We start from the raw sequence: 13,485 nt of genomic DNA, 5'->3' as shown, positions 1-13,485 counted from the left end.
GAGGGAGAGACATCCACACCCCCCCACGTTGTACACACCAGCACAGTTTGTTACACTAGGCCACACTTTTACACCCACACACCACCACGCCAGGGGGAGACGCGGAGAGAGAGAGAGAGAGAGAGAGAGAGATCATGACCACCACAAACCCTCACTTTTCCAGTATCTTTTATTTACCTTTTATTTCCTCCCTGTCCTGTCCTCTGGCTCGTCATTTTTTTCTCCCTCTCTCTCTCTCTCTCTCTCTCTCTCTCTCTCTCTCTCTCTCTCTCTCTTTTCCCGTATTGGTTTTGTTTAGTTTTCTCATTCTTTTCTCCCCCCCTCCCCCCCCTCTCTCTCTCTCACACTCTCTTTCCTGCCTGGCTCACTGGCTTGTTGCAGGTCGGCAGTGATTGAGAGAGGAGGGGAGGGAGGGAAATGGAGAGGGAAAGAGAGGCGGGGAGAGAGAAATAGAGTGTGAGTTACCTAGTTACAGAGGCATGCACAGACCGCAGGGAGAGAGAGAGAGAGAGAGAGGTCTTAATGGAACAAATTTTCTTCCTCTGATGTCCTATGATCCAAATGTCCTTAAGATCCAGATGTCCTTATGATCCAAATGTCCTCATGATCCAAATGTCCTCATGATCCAAATGTCCCTATGATGCAGATGTCCATATGATCCAAATGTCCCTATGATGCAGATGTCCCTATGATCCAAATGTCCTCATGATCCAAATGTCCTCATGATCCAGATGTCCTTATGATCCAAATGTCCATATGATCCAAATGTCCCTATGATGCAGATGTCCCTATGATCCAAATGTCCCTATGATCCAGATGTCCCTATGATCCAGATATCCTTATGATCCAAATGTTCTTATGATCCAAATGTCCCTATGATCCAAATGTTCTTATGATCCAAATGTCCTTTTGATCAGTATGTTCCTTTGATCCATATGTCCTTATGATCCAACTTTCTTTATGATCCAGATGCTTCAGCTGTCCAGATGTCCTTTTGATCCAAATACTCCAGTCGTTCAAATATCCTCATGATCCAAATGTCCTTAGGATCCAAATGCCTTAGTTATCCGAATGTCCTTATGATGCAGATGTTCCAGTTTTCCAGATGTCCTAATGGTCAATACGTCGTGATGACCGAAATGTCCGTATAGTTCAAATGTCGTTAGTGTCCAGTTGCCCTAATAGTCCAAATGTCCCAGTGGTTCAGATGTCCCTAGGTGTTAGGTGTCCAAATACCCAGAATGGTCAAATGCGTCAGGATTTCGGCATGGCTCGGATGTCCAAAAGGTCCACCTTTCCTTATGGTGTGTCCTAAAATACCCCAAATCTCACCACTTAAATGTCCCAATGTCCCAAAATTGTACCGTCAGACGATTTTGCACTCCTCGCCATAGGATTCAGTATTTTCCCCTGCCATCCGAACTCAGGCCTCATATTACTACTTTTTTCTTGCTCCAGACGATTTTATTCAGCTTACGGGAAGCGTCTGGAACTGGAGGGGTTTGATACAGCCCTCGTTAACCCCTTCTGGATTGTAGGTCATTTGCTATGTGGCGTAAAATCGTCTGGAAGCAGGAAGAGTGTACTAAGACGTCATATTAATGGGCTTAATATTATTGTTGAATTCTTGGGTGTTAAGGCGAGGAGAGAGAGAGAGAGAGAGAGAGAGAGAGAGAGAGAGAGAGAGAGAGAGAGAATGAAGATGAATGAAGTGCTCCCTGGTCGTCCTTCCCTCCCCTCGCTCCTTCTTATCTCCATTTTTGCGCTCACACTCACGTACTCTGCGTGTACACTCGTGGGATGTACACACGCGCGCACACACACACACACACACACACACACACACACACACACACACACACACACACACACACACACATGCAAAGCAGACACGTCGTTGTATGAGCGTATTTGCTGACCTTCACCTTCACGCACCAATAAAACACACACACACACACACACACACACACACACACACACACACACACACACACACACACACACACACACACACACATGCAAGGCAGACACGTCGTTGTATGAGCGTATTTGCTGACCTTCACCTTCACGCACCAATAAAACACACACACACACACACACACACACACACACACACACACACACACACACACACACACAGAGCACCACTACCCTACCTAACCATCGCACCAGCATCTCACAGTCTTGTCTCCGCCCCACACCGACACGGACAGTACACGCACACGCACGCACACAAGCATAGCCATGCACACAGGGCCCTAGGGACGCACACCAATACCCCCTTGTACTCTTTTCTCTCTTTTTCTCCCCACTCTGGTAATTTTCACACGAGGAAGAAGAGGCAAAAAGCACGCTGGAGTGAGTTTTGAGGCCGGGGTTTTTGTTGGTAGTGCGAGGAGGGAGGGAGAGGAGCTGGGAGGGAAGAGGACAAGGAAGGAGGTATATGCAGCGTGAAGGAGAGGGAGGATGGATGAAGGGAGTCAGATACAGAGAGGAAGGACTGAGAGGAGGGAAGAGGGGCTGGGAGGAAGGACAGGGGAGGAATAGGTAAGATGAGGGAGCGAGAGGATGGATGAAGGGAGTGAGAAATAGAAAGGAAGGAGGGAGAGGAGGAAAGAGGACAATGGTGGAAGAAGGAGAGGGAGAGAAGATAGAGAGGAAGGGCTGGGAGAAGGGAAGAACAGATAAGGTGAGGGAGGGAGAGGATAGACAGAGAAGGACTGGAAGGAAGGAAAGAGAGGATAAGGGTGGAAGGAATGAGACTGGAAGAGTGGAGAGGGACTGAGAGAAAGAAGAGGGAGAGAGGCTTCAAGAGTAAGGGAGAAGGAGTGGAATGGAGAAAGAGTGTGGAGGAATAGGAAAGATGATGCAAAAAGCTTTCTTGACTGAATTTTGAGGCGGAAGTTTTATTGGTAGTGAGTGAAGAAGGGGGGGGGAGGCAGGAGGGAGGGCTGGAAGGTGGAGGGGAAGGAGAGGTAGAGAAAGAGGGGACATAGATAGAGGGAGGGAAGAGGGAGGAGTGGAGGAGGAGGAGGATGGATGGATGGGAAATGAAGGATGGAAAGGGAAAGAGCGAGACAGAGAGGGAAAGATAGACAGGCAAAAATAGGGAAGGAGAGAGGGAACTGGAGGAGAGGGATGAGAGTAGAGAAAGTGGGGGAAGGTGAAAGAATAGAGAAAGAGAGGAGGCTGTGAGATAGAGAGGAAGGAAGAAAAATAAGGAGAGAGGGGTAGGGAGGAAAGGAGAGAGAGAAATGATAAGAACAGGAAAGGAAAGGCGGATAAAGGTGAGAGAGAGAGAGGGGGGGGGGAATAAAACAAAGACGGAAAAACCAGGAAGGAGAAAGTGGAAAGAGAAGAATTGGGAGAATATTGAGAGGAGAGGCGTAGGAATTTAAAAAGAGAGAAAAAATGGAAGAAAAGAAAAACAGAGACGAGAGAGGGGAGGCTCAGAAGGTAAAAAATAGAAGGGAAAGACTACAGAGACAGAAGGGAAAAATAGAAAGTTTGGAAGAAAAGAGAAGTGGAGATGATGAAGAGAATTGAAAGGAATGATATTTTGAAGGAAAGGATGAACAGGGACACGAGAGAGAGAGAGAGAGAGAGAGGGAAGTAAAAACAGTGATAGATAGGAATGGAGGAGTGGAAAAGAGGCGAAAGCGGAATTTGGAACTGGGGGAGGAAGAGAAAAGAGAGAGAAGGAAAGGAGGAAGGGGGAGAGAGGAAAGGAAAGGAAATGGGTTAGAAAGAAGATACGCTGGAAGTAGGAAGAGGAAGAAGAAAGGAAAGTGTGACATGAAGGAAGTGAAAGAAAATACCGATAAGGGAGAAGAGGAGGAAGGAAGGGAGAGAAAGAAGAGGGAAGGATGAAGATGAAGGGAGGGAGTAAAGTAGGTAAGGAAAGGAAAAGAGGAAAAAAAAACAACAAGAAAAATGGGATAGATGGGAGGAGTAGTGAAAGGGGACGTAAGCAAAGAGGAGACGGGGAGAGAGAGAGAGAGAGAGAGAGAGAGAGAGAGAGAATCGTAGTAAATGAGGTTAAGAGATAAGATGGAATTATAGTAGGAAGGAGGAAGATGTAATGAGGGAGGGGAGGAAGGGAGAAGTATTACCAGATAAAGAGGGGTACATTAGTGAAGGAGAGGGAATAAGGAAGGAAGAAGGAGAATGACAAGGAAAGATAGAGGGAAAGGTACGAGAGAGAGAGAGAGAGAGTCAACATTACTGGAGTTCGTTATGTAACCCTCAGACCTTTAAAAGCCAGAATGATAATAAAACACGTAATATAATAAAAACACACGTAATCATTCCAGTACGAGAGGTCTCCCCTAAGTAGCCGAAAGTGCTTTAACGGTAGCAAGAAAGGGGTTAGTGGCATTATTTCTAACCTTTCTCTTTGGAAGGTCTCCCCAAATCCTGGAAAAGATCGTCTGACTGCAATAAGACCGAAAGAGACGTCATGGTACTGATGAGGTGAATCGTGTGTGCTTGGTTAATTGAAGTAGGAACCTTAACAAGTGAGGACTGACCTGGGAATCGGCATTTTACATAAATTCTGAGGTAGTGCGATGGATCTTATAATGTCTGAGGTGCGGGCATACCTCAGTACTAACTCAGAGCACCAGCTGCTTCAGACGAGTCACCCGACGCAGGAGGAATTCTCATTGTGAAACAGTGGTTGGAGAAAGCGCAGTAATAAAAATTTTCCTCCCATTGGATAGAAGGCAGACTACGCTCTTAGGGAAATAAAACGCAGCTTTTGGTGGTCTGTTCGACTTATCCATCTTTGCGACCACAAAACCAAGTGATAGACGAGATTCAGCACAAGGTTTAACCCCTTGAATAGGTTTATGCCTTTATTATTTTATTCGTGGTATCTGCAGGTGATTAAATTCAAGTTGGGCGGCTTTTCGAACAGGAGGGCTTATATTACCGTACCTTGATTAACCCCTTCCCCTAAGAAATGTCTTTCCTGAGATGAATAAACTCGTCTGGAGGTAGCAGTCTTAAACTAAACTAAGACCTCCCCGGACTGATGGCTTTAAAGCACTTACTGAGTGTCCACCTGCAGCTGTGAGTGTGGCAATGTCCCGCCACGTTGCCTATGTTGTCTCGTCCATATGGACACACCCAACCCACGTATTCTTGTTAGTACCTCCCCCATAGTGATTTATTATACATATTGTACTCCTTAATTTTCTCATGTCACAGTCTGTATCTTTGTGTATGTTGTCATCAACATGTGTATGCAGAACATGTAAGAGAATGTGCTAGTAAGGAGGTGTTAGGGAGCCTTCTTGACTGAGTAAATGCGGGCTTTGAAGTGTCGCCTCAGACAGCCTGCTTTTAGTCAGTGGCTAAAAAAGGAAATCCCGTGACTCATTAAAGCGAGACAGCATCTAGTTTTGACTCATATACTCGCAGTCTAGGGTGACTAAGTAGTGTGTGTGATGTATCGATTGGACGTCGAATGCAATCAAACACGGTTTCAGATCAACGCCTGCACATATTGTGTAATCTTCTGCAGGGTAGGAAGGCCAGTGTTGTACACTGTAACAAAGTTAATAAATCATCTTAGGAGCAAGTAAAACTACCTTGTAGGCACCACACATGGGGAAGGAAGGAGTAGTAATACTAGCCTTGTATCTCCCGCACGTGTACAGAGATTATGAAAGTACACACATATACACCACTGTTACGCCAGGCATCATGCAGACCGACTCCCAGGGACTCATCATTGGTGGACTGTCAGGCGGCGGGTGAGGGAGTTAGTCACCCCACGTCACGTTAGAAGTAAACAAACAACAAATTCCAGTGTCGTGTGCAATTCTCATCAAACGCTTGCAAAAACTCCGGATATTCTTGGGCAAAAACTGACCAGACAAAAGTGTGATCAGCCTCGGCCGCCCCTCCTTGCCGCCACGAGATATTTACAAAAAAGGAAAAGAGAGGCAAAAACTTAAGGCGCGCGAGGTGCAAGTGGTAAAAACAAAAGCGCAGCGGCCTACACCTCACCTCCCCGCCGCCCGCCGCCACTCTACACACAACACCTTTTTTTACCTCGCCGCCAGAGCTGCATTTTTTCCCGCGTGACGTCATATTAGAGTTTGCAGGTACGGCCAGAAGAGAGTGGGAAAGAGTTGGGGGGGCCGGAGTGCCAATAAATTTTTTTTTTTTTTTTAATCTCTGGCGGGAAAAGAGCAAGCGATAAAAATGGACGAAAATCTCATCAACTTTATCAATAACTTGTCTGAAGAGTTGGTAGGTGTTGAGGAAATGTTGCAGATTTTGGTGTTGGTTCTAGAGGTATAGGTTGTTGCGTAAAATAAAATGTGTAAATATCGGTAGCTGGTAACTGGAGGGCGGGACATTGGGGCTGTGTTTTGTGGGGCGGTGCCGGTCAGTATGAGGGGAGAGGCGGGAGGGGCAGGCGGGTGGCTCACTCTCCACCGCCACACTCTTCCGCATGTTCCACCTTAACCACATACTTTCATCTCCATTACACTCTTGGAACGCCACCACTCATCCACATATTGCATTTCCCACGATACTCGTCTCCACGACACTTCTACCTCTGCCACATCATTCCACTTGTTCCACCTGCACCACACTTCCACATGTTCCACCTGCACCACACTTCCACATGTTCCACCTGCACCACACTTCCACATGTTCCACCTGCACCACACTTCCACATGTTCCACCTGCACCACACTTCCACATGTTCCACCTGCACCACACTTCCACATGTTCCACCTGCACCACACTTCCACATGTTCCACCTGCACCACACTTCCACATGTTCCACCTGCACCACACTTCCACATGTTCCACCTGCACTACACTTCCACATGTCGCTGCTGTACCACACTTCCACATATTGCAGCTGTACCACACTTCCACATGTTGCAGCTGCACTACACTTCCACATGTTACAGCTGTACCACACTTCCACATGTTGCAGCTGCACCACACTTCCACATGTTGCAGCTGTACCACACTTCCACATGTTGCACCTGCACTACACTTCCACATGTTGCAGCTGTACCACACTTCCACATGTTGCAGCTGCACCACACTTCCACATGTTGCAGCTGCACCACACTTCCACATGTTCCACCTGCACTACACTTCCACATGTCGCAGCTGCACTACACTTCCACATGTTGCAGCTGTACCACACTTCCACATGTTGCAGCTGCACCACACTTCCACATGTTGCAGCTGTACCACACTTACACCACGTGTTGCAGCTTCACCACACTTCCACATGTTGCAGCTGTACCACACTTCCACATGTTCCACCTCCACCACACTTCCACATGTTCCACCTCCACCACACTTCCACATGTTCTACCTGCACCACACTTACACCACGTGTTGCAGCTTCACCACACTTCTGTAGGTTACATCACCACACTTCCACCACATATTGCATCTCCACCACACTTCCACCGTAGCCTATGTTGCACATCCACCACACTTCCGCCACATGTTGTATCTCCACCATACTTCCACCACGTTACATCACCACACTTCCACACCACCGCACCACATGCTTTGCCTCTACCACACTCTTCCTCCCTGATACTGCACCTCTCACATCACGTCTTTTGCATCACACTTGCCTCACCACACCGCATCATATTTCATCACCACACTCACACTACATTTCCACACTTGCCGTACCCCACCAAATATTTCACCACCACACACTTCCACATTCATCACATCGCATGTATCACCACCACACCACACTCACCACTGTGCCGCGCCTCCATCAAACTTCCACATCACACTGTCATAACCACACCTCTACACCACACGACATACCTCACCTCCATCACAGTCAAACAGCACAGTTCGATATTCATCACACCATACATTTCACTTCCACATTCACTCCATGTTTCCCCTACACCACACCACATCAATGCATCCTTCCACAGTCACTACATCAAATCCCCCACATCACTTCATCATAATAAAACCATCATATTACACCACACCTTACATCATACATAGTTCTATAGCAGTGTAAAGAAATCAGCGCAGTTTTCACATTGGATGTTTGTACTTCACAGGAAAATCCAGTGATGTACTTTACCACAGTATTTTTTTTCATTGTGACACAGATAAATAGGCTAGTTTTCTCTCCTGCTGCGCCACCAGTAATATCTCGATCAATCAGTCACTTCTGTCTAATTGAAAGCGTGAAGGTGTGGACAAGCCTCCCTATCCTGTTTTAAGCATAGAACATATTTTTTTCCTTTCATTATCGCTGCTGACTACACTCTGTCATGTGGGATGCACGCTAATCACCTCTAGCAAATACAAGTGTTACATAAATGGCCGTCAGAAATTAGGGACTTCTACATCGTTTGCATAATAACGCCATAAGACTTAGTGTCATCCAGTATTCCCCTATGGTTGGTGAATGTAGCGCGGAAAGGTCCAACCACCAGAGTCGCGCGCCAGCCGAGTTTGTGTGGTTAGGTCTTACTGTACTAGTTTTAAATAATTATATATCAGGCGTAACTGGGGGCACACACACACACACACACACACACACACACACACACACACACACACACACACACACACACACAGTCCCCTCGCCCCCTCCCCCTCCCCCCCAGCAACAAGTGTCTGTAGCAAGCACAGGTCCTCCCCCTCCCCCTCACTCTCTCCCCCTCTCTCTCGCTGGTGGTCACGTGAGCCACCGACCAATGACCTCTTTATATTCTTGCAACCTCTAGGCGATTTTACTGAGCCTGGGAGATGTGCTGTCGTAGTAAAGGATCAGTAGTAAGGATAGTTTCGGCATAACCATTATCTTCCTTATCTTAATATAGCACAGCCTGCATCTAAACTCTTACCATTTTTGTTGGGTTTGTCAGTGTTGTTTCAGTCATGTCAGGTGTGGAAGTATATTTGATATGAATGATACTGTAATTATATGTAATTTAAGCACACGCCATCTCATCGAAGGAGTACTGGTATATCCCTCCAGTATTACAGTATCACATGTTACATCCTTGCTGCCTGCAGACAGTATTATTTGGATTAAACACCCCATAGTAGTGAAGGGGTCTATGCAGGCTATATACGGTACAGTCTCTCCACTTCAACAAGTCTTCCTTAAGCCGAATAAAGTAGTGTGTCCTCAGCAAGAATAAAATGAAAAAAATTGCGTCATGGAACTAAAGAGGTCAAAGGTAAAGGATGCAGCACAGACAACGGGAAAGACTTACCACTTCAGCCGGAGGACGTCTCTTGTTTGTATTTGCTGCTGCAGCCATTTTTTTTTTTTTTTTTTATAGCTCAGGAGTGTACTTGTAGTGAAGGGGTTGAGGAAGGCTCTTTGTAATCCTCCCGTATATTGAAGACTCCCACCTGAGCTTTACGAAATCGTCTGGAGGTAGCAGGAATGAGAAAAAAAATACGTCATCGTAGTGAAGGGGGGGGGCAATGTGCACACCTTTAAGCTCAGTTCATGGCAAAGTGTTTTAAGACTGAAGGGTTGTTTTGGCTAGCAACCAAGGAGACGCATTCCTCACTTCCAACTAAGGCTCGGCGAATTTTAAGCATTCACTTATTATTATTCATGTTGTGGGAGTGGCTCAGTTCCGTCATGTAAAAAAAAAAAAAAAGGTAACCAAGGAGACTCATTCTTACCTCACAGCTACGAGCAAGGCCTACAGAATATCAGGCCACCACAACGTAGTATTAAAATAAAGAAAAAAAAAGATTATTTAAAATTAAAGGAAAAAATAAATAAAAGAAAAAACTATTATACATTTAAAATCCGGGTAGATAACTTTCCACACTTTATTTTTTTATTATTATTATTAATTTTTTTTTGAGGGGGTAAAATCTTTGACTGACCCTGAGAAAGATGGTAGATTATCCCCTTCAGTGATGACACCATTTTCATCTACCCACGGATCCACCAGACGATTTTATTCAATTAAGGGAGACATCGCACCAAAGAGTCTATAATAAATCCACTTTTAACCCCGAATCCAGGTGTCATTTATAGTACCTGATTCCTGCTACTGCCATCAGATCCTCCTCCTCCTCCTCCTCATTATGATCGATGGGTTGAGGTTGGATCCAGAAATAAGGAAGGAGGAAGTACAGAAGTGGGAGACCTGTCATTAGCGTGGCCGTTAAATGAGCCACACATTCATCCACTCATCATTCTAGCCCCCGGAATCCTGGCCCCACCCCAGTCCTGTCCGTCTGCATATATTCACTTTCTGGCTAATAATGACAATATACTTCTATAGTCATGGATAAGGGTCCTTTTGTTCTCTCTCTCTCTCTCTCTCTCTAACCGAAAATCACATCGCTCACCACATTTTTTTTTTTCCCCTTTTCAACCTAACCCCACCAGGTGCAGTGCAGTGCAGTGTCACGGTTTGCCTCCCCCCCTCACCCTCTCCTTCCCTCCATCCCTCCCTCCGTTTCCGTCCGTTCCTCGCTCCCTACCTACCTGCCTGTGTGTGTGTGTGTGTGTGTGTGTGTGTGTGTCGGAGCTGCATTGTGTCAAGGATGTTCACGGTGTGGTGGTGGGTGTGGTGGACCGGTAGTGTGATTGTGGTGGTAACTGTAGTATGTGGTGGTGATGGTTGTGTAGTATAGCTATGGCGGTGATGGTTGTGTGGTGGTGATGGTAATTATGTTGCGTTCATGGCAGTTATGTGGTGGTGGTTGTCGTAGTGGTAGTTATAGAGATGATGGTTGTGTGATGGTGGTGGTGGCCAGGTGGTTGTGCGGTAGTGGTAGTTATGGTGTTCCTGGTGGTTGCAGTTGCTGTAGGTGTGGTAGTTAAGGTGGGGGGGAGGGTAATGATGATGGTGGTGATGGTTATGTGGTGATGGTAGTTATGGTAGTGGTAGCAACAGTTAAGATGGTGGTGGTGATGGTCGTGTGGTGGTGGTAGTTATGGCGATGGTGGAGGTTGCGATGGAGGGTGTGGTTGCTGTTGTTGTGGTAGCTATGGTGATGATGGTTGGTTGTGTGGTGATGGTAGTAGTTGTATAGCGATGATGGTGCCGGTGGTGTTGGTAATGGTTGCTGTACTTACGGTGGTAGGATGTGGTTACAGTGAGTGGTAGTTGTCGTGGTTGATAATGTGATAGTGATAAATGTAAGTGGAGAGAGAGCAGTAAAGAAGAACTGAAGGATAACTGTTTTAGTATTACTGTATTTATTGTAGATTCTCTCTCTCTCTCTCTCTCTCTCTCTCTCTCCCTCTCTCTCACCTGCATTGCTCGGGGGTAACGGTCTAGGCTAGGTGGCAATGCAGCTATTTTTTTTCATCACTAGTCTTATGGGAGGGGCCTTTTCTCCCTCCCTCCCTCCTCCCCCCACCCTCTTCATCTGTTTCTCCCTTCCTTCTTCCTTCATCTCTCCCGCCACCTTCCTCTTCTCTCTCTCTCTCTCTCTCTCTCTCTCTCTCTCTCTCTCACACACACACACACACACACACACACACAATCACTGCCACGTCTTTTATATTTTTTAATTCATTTTTACCCCAAGACGATTTTCCTCAGCTAAGGACAGATTTTAGGCAACTGGAAATCCCCCTTCAGCTGAATAAAATCGTCCGGTGGTGGCCTGATTCGAAGGACGTCATGGGATTGAAGGGGTTAATCGCTTTTCTTCAACGACGATTTTCTTTCAGCGATTTATTTTCTCGTAACGGTACCACGAAGCGATTTGTTTTCTTTTCGGATCCCTGCGAGGTTCAGTTTGAGCTGAATAGTTACGTTTGGTGATAAAAAGAGTAATACGTAAGATTAGTGAGAGAGAGAGAGAGAGAGGGAATAGTAAGATTGGCAGTATGAGAACGATGAAAATGATTGTGTGAGAAAGTGTGAGAGCAAAGGAAGTGTGAATGGCAGTGTGTGTGTGTGTGTGTGTGTGAGAGAGAGAGAGAGAGAGAGAGAGAGATCGGAGACTTTAACCCCTTCATTACGGGGCTCTCTCCTCAGCTGAATATAATCGTTCGGGGAAAGCTAGCCTAAAACCAAAAATCGTCAGAGTGAAGTCGTTGTACTGAGACGAATTGAAAAAAAAAAAAAAAGTATATATAAAGACAGATGGGGTGAAGACAGGATGGAGGAGGGGGTGAGGGGGGAGAGAGAGAATGGGGGTGAATGGAGGAAGGAGGGGAGGGAGGCAGGGAGAGAAAAAATAGGGGGTATTACCTAGCTGATTCAAATATGTTCCTTTTATGTGTAGCGAGTGTGAGGTAGGCCATAGGAGGAAGCGTGAGAGTGGCAGTGTGAGTAGTGTGAGAGACATGGTAGAGTGAGGAATGAGAGGGAGAGTAGTGTGAGAGGAGTATCGGAAGAATGGTTTGTGGGATGAAGAAAGAATGTGAGGGAGAGTGACAAAGAGTATAGGAAATAGTGAATATTAGTGTGAGAGTAAAGTGTGAGGGTGAGAGTGGGTGCATTGGAACTGAAAGTGAGAGAATGGCAGTGTGCGTATAGGAAGAGTGACAGTATGAGACCGGTGAAAGTGACAGTGAGAGGAGAGAGAGAGAGAGAGAGAGAGACCGGGAGTAATATTTCTTGAAGACACTGCAAGAAGAAATATGAACAGTATCAGTTTAGCTAATGGCAAATGCGACTTTAAAAACACAGTATTATTTCATGCTTACCCGTTCGATTAGTAATTCATAAGCATAATAAAAACGCAATAAAATGATAAAGTCATTTACAAGAGGAACGCGAAAGTAAGCAAATTGAAAGAGAATTATGTCTCTATTTCTTTCTTTAATTGCCACTAAAGAAATTAACTGTTCTGTAATTATTGCCATGTTGCAGAAGCCTAGCGATGTTGATAATGATTGTTCGGGAAAGGAAATATCTCGTAATGTGTCCAAGCACAAGTAAATACCGGGAAAATAAGTAAGTAAATAAGTCCCGGCAAAATAAAATAAAGAAATAAATACTACAAAAATACATAAATAAAAAAATAAACACAAACAAACAAGAATGAACATTAATGCAACACCTGCGCCCACCACCTGGTCTAAGGGCCTAATATTTGACTTTGCCCTTTGACCCTGACCTTCGCCATTATTCTCAAAATCGACTTGCTTCGTTACTGTCTAACCCTTAACCCTTCCACCCGTTTTGGTTAAGATAATATCGGAACTGAGTTGATTTTGCTCAGTGACCCTCTCCTTTAACATTACCCTTTAACCTTTGACATTTCCTATTGACGATAGGGTAAAACTGTAGATTTATTCATTGGCTGAATCGCATCCCATCCTCCAAGTCTGGTTAAAATCGGATAAAAACTAAGTTATTTTGTACACACACACACACACACACACACACACACACACACACACACACACACACACACACACCTGTACATGCACGACGTCGATCAAAAAATAATACCCTCTCTCACATCGCGAGTGCAGGTGAAATAAATAAATAAAAATCGAGGCTGCGG

The sequence above is a fragment of the Coenobita brevimanus genome, chromosome 103 (assembly GCF_032717465.1).
Source record: "Coenobita brevimanus isolate Jiangsu-jjx chromosome 103, ASM3271746v2, whole genome shotgun sequence".
Classification (NCBI taxonomy): Eukaryota; Metazoa; Arthropoda; class Malacostraca; order Decapoda; family Coenobitidae; genus Coenobita; species Coenobita brevimanus.
Note: the sequence above shows the minus strand (reverse complement) of the source record.